Source organism: Colobus angolensis, unplaced genomic scaffold, assembly GCF_000951035.1.
Source record: "Colobus angolensis palliatus isolate OR3802 unplaced genomic scaffold, Cang.pa_1.0 Scaffold14, whole genome shotgun sequence".
In the NCBI taxonomy this organism is placed as follows: Eukaryota; Metazoa; Chordata; class Mammalia; order Primates; family Cercopithecidae; genus Colobus; species Colobus angolensis.
In genome coordinates, this window is record NW_012114488.1 from 22,203,345 (window position 1) to 22,216,587 (window position 13,243).

Consider the following 13,243-nt stretch of genomic DNA (forward strand, 5'->3'; position numbering starts at 1 on the left):
TTCTCAAAAAAAAAAAAAAATTGCTACATAGTATTTTACTGGTTAGTAGGATATTATCCCTTTTTTGTTAACCCCACCCACCAGCCCCCACACACATGCGCACACATTCATAAAGTGTAGAAAGGTAAGCACGAAATTGTCAAATGTGGTCCCTTCTGAAGACTAAGATTAGTGCAGGAATTTTTTTAATTTCACGCACTTTTGATCTTTGGGGTTGTTATAATGAATAATAAATATTAAATGTATAATTAGAAAATTTTAAAAAGTAACGTTACCCTGGTGTAGAGTTTTACAGTCAACAAAGCAGTTTTGCATCTTTCATTTCATTTCATTTTCACAAGTTTCCAGGATACCCATGAAACACCTCACTCACATTTACAAACAATGAATCGAAAGTTAAAGAGGTTACATTATTAATACAAAGTTATATGTCAATAAAGGCAAAAACCAAAGGTAGGGTACAGATGCTCCCCAGATGATGTAGTTTAATGTGGCTACTGGCTGTTTTTATTACTGGGTCAGATTTTTCCCTTCTTAGCCCATGTGCCTTTGTGGGCAGAAGAGATACGGATATCCTTAGTGACATTCAATATTTGACATTTTATCTTGAAACTCAGCAACTACTAATAGCAAAGACCCCTTTGAATAAACATGATGAGACTGAGACACAGTAAGTTATTTCTTGGTGGGAACAAGGTCACTGCTATTTGGCAGAAGTCACCACTCGTCTGGGCCTGGCCCAAACAGGCTGCATCATGGGCTAAAGGAACATTTCTATACTCAGTATGTATTTATTTGCTTGTTTACCAAATGATTCTTCATCATCACCCCCAGCTTTATGCTGTCCTGAACCCTTAACCTTTAAAGAGATTCAGATGCAGAATCTGTTATTAATATCTGCTGGAAAACAACCAGATTGTTATAAGAGATGATTCTACATTTTATTGAATACTGGCAAGATAATAAACTTGCAAGGCATAAGATTAAGAATGGCCTCCTTGCTTTATCCAAAGCCATGGCTAGAAATATCATTGCTCAATGAACTGATTAAAGAAGCAAGTCCTGAGGGGAGTATCTGAAAATAGAATTTGCCAAATACTCAAATGTCTCTGGCTGAAAAAACATCTTGGAACTCTAGATTTCACAGCATCCTGCATCTTATCTACCAGGTGGCTTACAATAAATTATTCTTCCCAAGACAGAAGATGGAGAAACCCTCCCTCTCTGAGTCAGCCCCAGCAGCAGTAGCCAGGGCCTGTTTTGGCAGCAGCGCACTCCCACTGAGTGCCTAGCACACTTCACACACTGAGCCTACCCCAAAAGCGAAGCCTTTAGGTGACTTAATTTTGTCCCTTTCTCTTCATTACCTACTTATGAAATATCTCTTGTAAATTGCAATGTAAGGACTGTGGAATTGATCGTATTATATTCTTATCCAGTGAAAAAGACTGAAATCCGGGCTGGCACAGTGTCTCATGCTTATGATCCCAGCACTCTGGGAAGCTAAGGCAGGAGAATTGCTTAAGACCAGGAATTCTGAGACCAGCCTGAGAAACATAGCAGGATCTTATCTCTACCAAAAAAAAAATTATCTGGGTGTGCTGCTGTGCACCTGTAGTACCAGCTACCCTGGAGGCTGTGGTGGGTGGATCACTTGAGCCCAGGAGTTCGAGATAGCAGTGAGCTATTATTGCGCCACTGTACTCCAGCCTGGGTGGCAGAACAAGACATGTCTCTAAATAAATAAATACATACATAAAATAATTTTTAAAAAGATCCAAATCAAAAAAGGGAATATTCTTTCAAGACTGTTTACCACAAGGACTAGAATATTAAGAAGTTCCAAATGAAAGGAATATCCTACAAGATCAGGTAATCTATTGTCATTTTTAAAATTATGAGATATGAACCACAGAGAAGAGTATATGAAACATTTAGGTACAATTTAATAATGATTACAAAGCAAACATCTATGTAACCACCGAAGAGTGGAAGGAAATGTACATTTCCAGCACCCCAGCAACCCCTGCCTCATACACTGCTTCACAATTCCAACTCTTTCCACCTGGAAGTGAGAAGTGATCATTTATTTTTTTTTCATAGTTTTACCACATAAGAGTGCATTCCTAAACTATCTATGCTTAGTTTTGCTGGTTTTTGAACTTTAAATGAATACAATCATGCTCTGATAATTTTTTTGTGATATTCTTTTTGTTTTTAAGAGAGTAATCCATATTATGTCTGGCACAATTTGTTTATTTTGATTGCTATGTGGTATTTTATTGTTCAGATGTCTCATAATGTAGTCCATTTAACTGTTGATGGACATTTGGGTTCCCAGTTCTGACTCTTATCAGCACTGCTGGTATGAACATTCATGGACTTCTACTCTGAGAAACACGAGCAAGTGTTTCTTCAGAGCGTGTTTCTGGGAATCAGTGGTAGCATGAGAGAATGCACATTTTCCAGTTTGTTGTATTATATCAAATATAAAGGATTATATCAATTTATACCACTATAAGAGTCCTCATTGCTTCTCACTTCTGCAACATTTTGTATTTCTAGTTATTTACTTTTTGTCAGGGGAATATGTAATGGTATCTCTCATTGTGGTTTCAACTGACATTTCCCCAATCATTACAGGCTTTAGGCATCTATACATCTCTTTTCTAGCCGTTTGGATATCCTCTTTTATGAAATGCCTATTCAAGCCTTTTGCCCATTTTTTATATTTAGTTTGTCTTCTTCCTGTTAATTCATAGGATTTCATTATTATTTCATTCACTTAAACCAACAAATATTTATTGAGTGCCTGATACATTTGGGCATGTTCTAGCATACGTCAATGAAGCAAAACCAAAGCTCTGTCGTTGTGGAGCTTACATTCTAGGGGGAAGAGGAGGAAAAAAGAGCAGGCATAAATAATAACAATAACAATAATAAATAAATAAATAATTGGGTATGTAAGGAGAAGATTAATACTATGAAGAAAAGAAAAAGGAGAGCACCCCAAGAAGCATTAGAAAGGCTAGAGATTGGAGAGCTGTTGCCCTCATGAAATGCAACCTTTGAGCAAAGATTGAAGGCATGAAGGGTTAATCAGCGTGGTCTGAGAATGGCAAATTAGGAGACAGAAATAGGCCATGAAGTCAGAGAGATAAAGGGGTTGGGGACAGATTATGCAAGCCTTTGGAGCACTCTAAGCACTCTGGCTTTTATTCTGAATGAGCTGAACAACTACCTCACACATTCCCTACAACAGGAGTCCCCAACCTTTTTAGCACCAGAGACTGATTTCTTGGAAGACAATTTTTCCATGGACAGGTGTCAGGGTGGGTGGTTTCAGGATGATTCAAGTGCATTACATTTATTGTGCACTTTATTTCTATTATTATTACATTGTAATAATGAAATAATTATACAACTCACCATAATGCACAATCAGTGGGAACCCTGAGATTGTTTTCCTGCAACTAGATGGTCCCACCTGGGGGTAACGGAAGACAATGACAGATCATCAGGCATTAGATTCTCATAAGGAGCATGCAATTTAGATTCTTCAACTTAGATGCTGCCGATTTAACAGGAGGTGGAGCTCAGGCAGTAATCCAAGTAATGGGGAGTAGCTGTAAATACAGATGAAGCTTCACTTGCTCTCCCATTGCTCACCTCCTGCTGTGTGACCCAGTTCCTAACAGGACATGGACTGATACCGGTCCATGGTCCAGGGATTAGGGACCCCTGCCCTACAACACTGAAATGATCTGATGACTGAAGCTGACCGTTGGACTTTCTGGGATAATCAACAGAGGATAAGAACATACTGACTTAAAAGACAGAAAGTGATGCTCTCTTTTAGAATGTAGGTAGCCATAACTCTTGAGCTAAGGAAAGATACCTAAGACCAAATAGAATGTGTTACTGTGGAATTAAAGTCAGATGGTAAGTGTATGGGCATGTATGCGTGGCGTGCATGAGTTTACTTATGGCACTTTGAGTACTTTTTTTATAGTTTGTTTTGCTAGGAGAATATTATGTGAGAAACTTGGTGTGATAAAATTATTGATACTGGTGATAAATGAACGTGTATATTCAGTAGTCACAGCTTGCTTCTAAAACTCTGCAACTCACTTTTCAGTGACCCTCCTTGTCAAGTTTTGGGCCCTATTTAACTAATACCCTCAGGGTCACCATCTACTCCTTAATATATTTACTTTCAAGAGATCCCCATTATCTGTTTTATCAAATCTAGACTCTAAGCTCCATGTATTAAAGGAGACTACTACTCAATTTCTGACACAAGCTGCATTTATTGCTGGATAAGCCAAAGAGAGCTGTGCTTGTAGGTCACAGTCTCTTTAGACAAATCTGCTAATTTTATATAAAGTTTTGGGAAATGCCCCAAGCAGCCCCTTCACTTCATCTCATCTATCTATGTTTATTTTTTCAATATTATATAATAGTATCCAATCTCTGACTCAGTCAGGCCTTCTGATCATTCAACCAGCTGAAACATACCTGGCTCAGTCGCATTTCTCCATTCAACTGATTTCTTTTTTCTCTCATTACCCCAATGTCAGGTCTGGAATTTTATTTTACCCTATTTACAAGCTAATAGTCTATTACTATATCATGAAACTTGGCAGAAGAGGTGAAATGTCTAGTGCAGTGACAAAAATTGTATTAATCACAACAGCATAAACAGCATGAGCATCATGTTTGCATTGATTCCCCTTGTCCCTAAGCCCTACAGGGGCAACAGAGATGACTAAGATGGATATTTGCACAGACAGTAGGTTGCATTACTGGAGAGAACAATGAGCTTGGGGAACTGCCATTTTATAGGAACTAATAACCAAACCTGTTCTTTGTCCAAAAAGGAGACTTTACTTCAACTCTTAAATTTGCTTGCTGCAAACACAACTCTAAGAAATGGCCTGGGTAAAAAGCAGTCAGAGCTTTGCAATCTTGGCATATGGCAAGACATGTGAGAGTGTGAGAGACTGAGAAGGACAATCTTCCAGCTGTCAGTGTTTTCCAAGTCCTATTTCTTTTTTTTTTTTTTGAGACAGAGTCTCGCTCTGTTGCCCAGGCTGGAGTGCAGTGGTGCGATCTCAGCTCACTGCAAGCTCCGCCTCCTGGGTTCACGCCATTCTCCTGCCTCAGCCTCCCGAGTAGCTGGGACTACAGGCGCCCGCCACCGTGCCCAGCTAATTTTTTGTATTTTAGTAGAGACGGGGTTTCACCGTGGTCTCGATCTCCTGACCTCACGATCCGCCCGCCTCGGCCTCCCAAAGTGCTGGGATTACAGGCGTGAGCCACCGCGTCCGGCCTCCAAATCCTATTTCAAATCATACTTCCTCATCAGTGTGTGCCGCAACCGCATCAGTCCACAGTAACTTTCTCCTCTGAATCCTATGACTTCACCTCTCAAACTTACGGTAACACTTGACCATAAACCTTGTTGTATTATAATAAAACTGTATGTTTCCTCTTTCCAGCATGATTTTATAACTTCTGAAGACTTTTTAAAATCTATTTGTAAACTCCCACAAAATAGCGACAAAACTGATAAAAACACGGGAGAAAAATTAAATGTGTTTTTATTTTAAGATGAAAAAAATGTTTAAGAATCGCAAATATTTCTTGAAATTTTGAGACACAAGATATATAACCATAGACAATAAATTTGAAATCAGATGTGGCATTTTGGTAAATACATTATCATTCCTAGACTTCAAAACCGTGTGAGAGTGTTCATAAATCCATGTGTTCATAAATCAGGTGATTGCTAATGTTATGTGTTGGTCTTTTTTGTATGGCATTTCATTTCGTAACGGCAGATTATATATAGCACTATAAAATTATATAAATATATTTCATATTTTTCTTATATATAGTAAAGCAAGAAAATTTAAAAAACAAAAACAGGTTTTTTTTCCATATAGTATTCACCAGCTTAGGGGTTATTGATGCTTCCCAGAACACACAGTTTGGAAAATGGTACCTCAGATAATCAGAGGCAGATGGCCACCAACAGTTGTTTAATTTACTTGACGATATTCTTAAATCACATCGTCTAATTCAAAAAAGGCAACTTAAATAAACTCATATCTGAGATATGGTCAAGTTGTAGGGCAGCTTATTTCAATGGCCAAGCAAGTAGTTGGATGCATAGGGGATTCCTTAAGACACGGTTTATTTCATGGAGACTAGATCATCTTGCATCTAGGCGTCTTTCAAGATACTTAAAAGCACTTGGAGAGAGGGCAGTGCATACAATCAAAAACAGATGTTTTTCCTCTTAAAAATCAAAACAATCCTAACTTCTTTCTCTACTTCCAGCTCTGCTCAATATTTCTTGATGAAACAACTGTTCCTATTCAATTCATATATAATCTAAGAGGACTAACTTTAACAAGCCCACATTCTTTAACTTTTAAGTCTGCTTGCCCCTGTTCATACCAACAGAATTCCACAATCTTTCCAGGCTGCCAAGCACATTTATCCCAGCTAGAAGCTGCCTAACTTTCCCAGCAGATGTATGATAAAGCTCACTCTTTAAAATTGTCAGTTTTATTTTCTTAAAATCTACGCCAGGCCGGGCGCCGTGACTCACGCCTGTAATCCCAACACTTTGGGAGGCCAAGGTGGGTGGATCACAAGGTCAGGAGTTCAAGACCAGCCTGGCCAACATGGTGAAAACCCGTCTCTACTAAAAATACAAAAATTAGCCAGGCATGGTGGTGGGTGCCTGTAGTCCCAGCTACTTTGGAAGCTGAGGCAGGAGAATCACTTGAACCCGGGAGGCAGAGGTTGCAGTGAGCCAAGATCAGGCCACTGCACTCCAGCCTGGGCAACAGAGTGAGACTGTCTCAAAAAAAAAAAGAAAAGAAAAAAATCTACACCTTTATTCCATATCCTCCATATTCCCCCTACGATTTGAGATTCAACAATTTAGACTTATTAAAAGTAGTGCTTGGTAAATACGATCATTGGCAATCACTGATATTTGGAAAAGGTACTTCTGTTCAAAATTGTTGATTTGAAAGTTCACATTTTACCACAATAAAAAAAAGGGATATTTTTTAATGGCATAAAGCAAGCAGAGAACAAGAAGGGGAACAAAACAAACACAATTTTGGAGAGCTAGAAAGTAGATGGTGACCAGGCCCCATGGCTCACACAAATCCCAGCACTTTGGGAAGCCAAGGTGGGTGGATCGCTTAAACCCAGAAGTTCAAGATTAGCCCAGTCAACATGGTGAAATTCTGCCTCTACTAAAAATACAAAAATTAACCAGGCATGATGGGGCGCACCTCTAGTCCCAGCTAGTGGGGAGGCCGGGTTGGGAGAATGACCTGAGTCCGAGAAGTTGAGACTGCAGTGGGTTGTGATCTCCCCACTGCACTCCAGCCTGGGCAACGGGAGTGAGACCCTGTCTCAAAACAAAAACAAAAACAAAAAACAAACAAACAAAAAACATAGATGGTAACTGATAATTGGTCTAATAGACCTGAGGGAAAAAAATCTGAAACCCAAGCCAGAAGTGGAAAACAATAAGCAATATGATTTACACCATGGAATCTGTAAAATTCTCAGGAGTTAGCAGCACCATTCACCTCTAGATACGGGTCTGGAGGTGGAGTTAAAAGCAGAATTCGTTGAAAATCTTTTTAAGGAAAATTGTCCCTCAGATATCGATCCCTGTTCCATGCAGCCAAGCAACTGCTTCTCCCTACCCTAGCAGAAGATGGGAGATTCAAGCTCTAGATATAGCTTTTCAAAAATATTTCTGGACTGAGGGACAATAGGTATAACTGAAGGCAGGGACACCACATTGAACAAATGGAAATTAAGTTAAAATGTACATACTGAAATTTTACTTCCCCAATTCTCTTTCCCACCTGGCTTGCAGAAGGCTGAAATTAAGCCTATATTCTCCAGGAAAGGGGATCAGAAGACTCACTTCTGATGAGTCTTCATCAGAAATTTGACTGCCCCCAAAAAAGTGACTTCAAAAAAATGACCCTTTTGAAATTCACATTTAAATTGCCCAATTTATCCTATGTCAAAGCCCATAATCTACAAGCTCCATCAAAGTTTACATTTTATCCAATATAAGCGGATAGCCAAGTAGCTCCAGAGATTCGGAAAAGTATGAAAGGCAGAGACCAAAACAAACAGAAAGACAATTACTTGGAGGAAGCAGAAACTAGGCATTTTAAAGAAATTTTTTTTAAAACTACCATTAGTGATTTTAGAGTTATAAGAACAGATGTTACATGTAAAAAGTAAGAACAGAATGTTATTTTAAAACACTTAGAAAATGCAATAATTCTTGGAAATTAACAATATGATAGAAATTACAAATGTAGTAGAAGGTCTGGAAGATACAATTGAGGAAATCTCTCAGGAAGTAAAGGATTAAGATAAAGAGATAGAAAAGAAACAAAAGTAAAGAAAATTAGAAGCCCAGTCTAGGAGATCTAACATTCTACTAATAAGATTCCAGGAGAAAGCAGGGAAAATGTAGAGAATAGGATAAGAAATTATCAAAGAAATAATTCCAGTGGAGGAGCATGGATTTCTAGATTGAAGAATTCCATTAGTTAATCAGTACAGAGGAAGGATACAGACACATTGAGATTCATCACGGTGCAATTTTGGAACACTCAGGATATGGAGAAAATCCTAAAGGTTTCCATAGAGAAAGAACAGACCAAGATAAAGAATCAAATGGCACGGCAATTCTGAAAACCAGTTGGAAGCTGGATGATCATACACTAACAGACTTTATCTCCTATTCACTCTTTATCAGGAAGTTAGTAAAGTATGCTCTCTTTTGGAAATGTGCTCTTTGACAAGAATCTGTTAGTGTTTGAGGTGAAACTAAACCTTTAGTGATCACTTTAAGCAACTATGGTGGTTATTATTTTTCCTCTACTAATTGATAGTATGAAAAAAATTCTAGTTATTAAGATTTCCTTTGTTTTAACCATTGCTTCTATTCACAATGTCACTTAAAACATTTTAAAGCAGGAGCCAATTTGATTGAATAAACATTTATCAAATATTCACAACATGATTATAGTTTAGTGGGGGCAGGAAAAGCCTATAATGAAATAATTATAACACTTTGAGATTCGTGCAGATTAATATAATGTACATGTCAGAGAAATAGTAGAGTGGTAATTTGCCTGGGAGCTGCCTCAGATATGTATGGATTGAAGCAAGATACACATTAACAAGTTAATTAAGGAGTAGAAGGGTGATATGGGAAGGTTTTAGAGAACTTGAACGCTGAAGAGGTTTTTGCAAGATGGATTGTTTACCAGGTGTAAAGAAGGGGAAGAGCATTTCAGGAAGAAGGAACGGCTTATGAAAAGGGACGGAGGCATGAACAGTATTGTGTATTTAGGAACCAAACTAGTTCAACATTGCCCCAGCACCAGATGCAAGAGCTGGAGTGAAAGGCAGAGGGCAGGTGACAGAAGGCTTTATCGGTCATCATAGGATAATTAGCTAGAGAGACCATGGAGAGGCAGTAAAAAAACTGGTGATACCATCAGGTATAGATGGATCATTCTGATGAAGGACTTTTTTTTACTTTATATAATGACTACTATATAAACACAGATAAAAATAGAGTAGTATAATGAACCACCATAGACAAAGATTTGACAATTATTAACATTTTAAAAATAGTATTTATTGAGGAAAATTTCAAGAATAAACAAAAGTGAGAAAATAAGACAATAAAGTTCTATGTACCCATGAACCAGTTTCAACAATTATCAACTCATTGCCGATTTTATCTATGTTCCCACACTTCCCTCCATTACCAGATTTTTGGGGCACATTCCAAATATACCATTTCATTTGTAAACATATAAATATATATCTCTAAAGAAAGGACCCATATAAAAACCGCAATATCACCATCATATCTAAGAAATAACTATTTCTTTTTCTTTTTTTTTTTTAGGAAAGTGACTTTTTTTAATTATTTCAATAGGTTTTTGAGGAGCAGGTGCTCTTTGGTTATATGAATAAGTTCTTTGGTGGTGATTTCTGAGATTTTGGTGCACCCGTCACCCAAGCAGTGTACACTGTACCCAGTGTGTGGTCTTTTATCCCTCACCGCTCTCCCACCCTTTCCCCTGAGTGCCCAAAGTCCATTGTATCATTCTTATGCCTTCGTGTCCTCATAGCTTAGCTCTCACCTTTTTTTTTTTTTTTAGATGGAATCTCACTTTTGTTGCCCAGCTTGGAGTGCAATGGCATTATCTTAGCTCAGCCCAACCTCTGCCTCCTGGGTTCAAGCGATTCTCCTGCCTCAGCCTCCTAAATAGCTGGGATTACAGATGCCTGCCATCACGCCTGGTTAATTTTTGTATTTTTAGCAGAGATGGGGTTTCACCATGTTGGTCAGGCTGGTCTCAAACTCCTGACCTCAGGTGATCTGCCCTCCTCGGTCTCCCAAAGTTCTGGGATTACAGGCGTGAGCCACCGTGCCCGGCCAGCTCCCATTTATGAGTGAGAACATACAATATTTGATTTTCCATTCCTGAATTACTTAACATCATCAAATATCCTGCCAGCATTTAAGTTCCAGCTTACCTCATACGGTTATCTGTTTGAATTGGGATTTAAATAAAGTTTATATATTGCACAATTGAAATGCTCCTTAAATGTCTTTTTTGTTTGTTTAATCAATCCTTTATTTGTAGACATTTGATTCATTAAAAAATTTTAATTGTGGTAAAATACACATAACATGAAACTTATCATCTTAACCATTTTTAAGTGTACATTTCAGTAGTATTAAGTACATTCACAATATTGTGGAACCATCACCAATGTCCAGAACTCTTTTCATCTTGCAAACTGAAATTCTGTACTCATTAAACAATAGCTCCCCACTCCACACTCTCCTCAACCTCTGGAAACTGCCATTCTTTCTGTCTCTGTGGATTTAGCTACTTCTAGGTACTGCATTTGGGTAGAATCATACAGTATTTTTCTTTTTGTGAGTGCCTTGTGTTATGTAGCATAACGTCCTCAAGGTTCATCCATGTTTTAGCACATGTCAGAGTTTCCTTCCTTTTTAAGGCAGAGGAATATTTCATTGTATGTGTACATCTTATTTATGCATTCATCCATTGAAGGACACTCGTGTTGCCTCCATATTTTGATGACTGTAAACAATGCTGCTATGAATGTGGGTTTACAAACATCTCTTTGAGACTCTGCTTTCAATTTTGTGAGAGCAAAATTATTAGATCTTTTGGCAATTCTTTTTAAGTTTTTGAGGAACCAGTATAATGTTTTTCATAGCAGTTGCACCACTTTATATTTCCACCAACAATTCTCAAGAATTTAATTTCTCCACATCCTCACTAACACTTGGTATTTTTTGGTGTTTTGATAGTAGCCATCTAACGTGTGTAAGTTGTTTTCTCATTGTGGTTTTGATTTGCATTCCCCTAATCATTAGTGATAATGAGCATCTTTTCATGTGCTTATTGGCCTTTTGTAGATCTTTGGGAAAATGTCTCTTCAAGTCCATTGCCTATTGTTTAATCATTATGGTTTTCTATGTTGAATTGTCTCAGTTCCTTAATATTTTGGATATAAACTCCTTGTCAGATATATGATTTGCAAATATTTTCTCTCATTCCATGGATTACATTTTATTTTGTTGATTGTACCCTTTGATGCACAAAAGTTTTAAATCCTAACGTAGTTCAATTTATATATTTTTTTAAATTTGTTATCTGCTTTCGTTGTCATATGCAGAATTTTTAAAGGATAAAACTGTTAAGAGTTCATACTGACAGTTTCGAATTCAAATTCTGCACTACAAGTTTTTTCCTTTTAGCTTAACTTTATCAAACTTTTTAAAATTTTATTTTTTATTAACAAATAATAATTGTACATATTCATGGGGTACATAGTGATGTTTTGATACATATTATGTATAGTGATCATCTAGGGTAATTAGCATTTCCATCATCTCAAACATTTATCATTTCTTTGTATTGGGAATGTTCAATATTCCTCCTTTAGCTATTTGAAACTATACATTATTGTTAGCTATAGTCATCCCACAGTGGTGTAGAGCACAAACTCACCTTCTTAATCCTTTCTCATGCCAAAAAATCCCAGGTCCTAATAGCATTAACATAATTACTACTTTTCTCTATACCACAATATGCATCCAAATAAGTGTGCAAATCACTTTACACAATAAACAAGGTGTATTTTGAGAAGTCTGGCCTTTATCCTTATTGCATTTGCATCCACCCTGTTTCCTCCCTCAAATGGCAGCCTTTTAAAAAATGTTTTGAGTTAGCCTTCCATTTAAAATATATATATAAAATCTCTCCTTCTTAGATAAATGTTAGTTTATGATGTACACTTTTATCTACCTCCTTTTTTAACTTAATATATTCTAGTGGTCATCATGCCATGCAGTAAATAAGATTTTACTCATTACTTTTTTTGTTGTTGAGACAGGGTTTCATTCTGTCACCCAGACTGAAGCGCAGTGGTGTGATCACAGCTCACTGTAGGCTCAACCCCCTGGCCACAAGCAATTCTCCCACTCAGACTCCCAACTAGCTGGGACCATAAGTGCGTGCCACCATGCCCGGCTAATTTTTTAGTTTTTGTAGAGATGGGGGTCTCCCTGTTTCCCAAGGTGGTCTTGAACTCCTGGGCTCAGGTCATCCTCCTGCCCCAGACTCCTAAACTGCTGGGATTGCAAGCATGCACTACCATGCCTGGCTACTCATTACTTTTTAAAATACCAATATAGCACTCTACTCTGTGTGGATATATTATAGTTTATTCAATCAGTCTTCTATTGACAGACATTTGGTGGTTTTTATTTTTAGTTTAGTTAATACAAATACAAATACATCTACCATATTTTGTCACATTTGAGTAACCTTTTTTGTTAATTAGTTTAAAGAAAAATACAGACATGTAATTTTTTCCAACTTAATATATATCTCTAAAAATAACATGCTAACTAATCATGCTACCATTATCATACCTAACACAATTAACAAAGTGGCAGTTGGTTTTCAGAAAGAGCAAGAAGAAAAAGCCAGTACTGTGGTGAGAAAAAACAAAACTAAGGCGGTGGCCGTGTGTACTGACAATAGGAAATTTACTCAATGGACATTTAGGGGTGGGGTGTTAGGGGGAGTTATTCAGCAAGCCTTTGTGATAT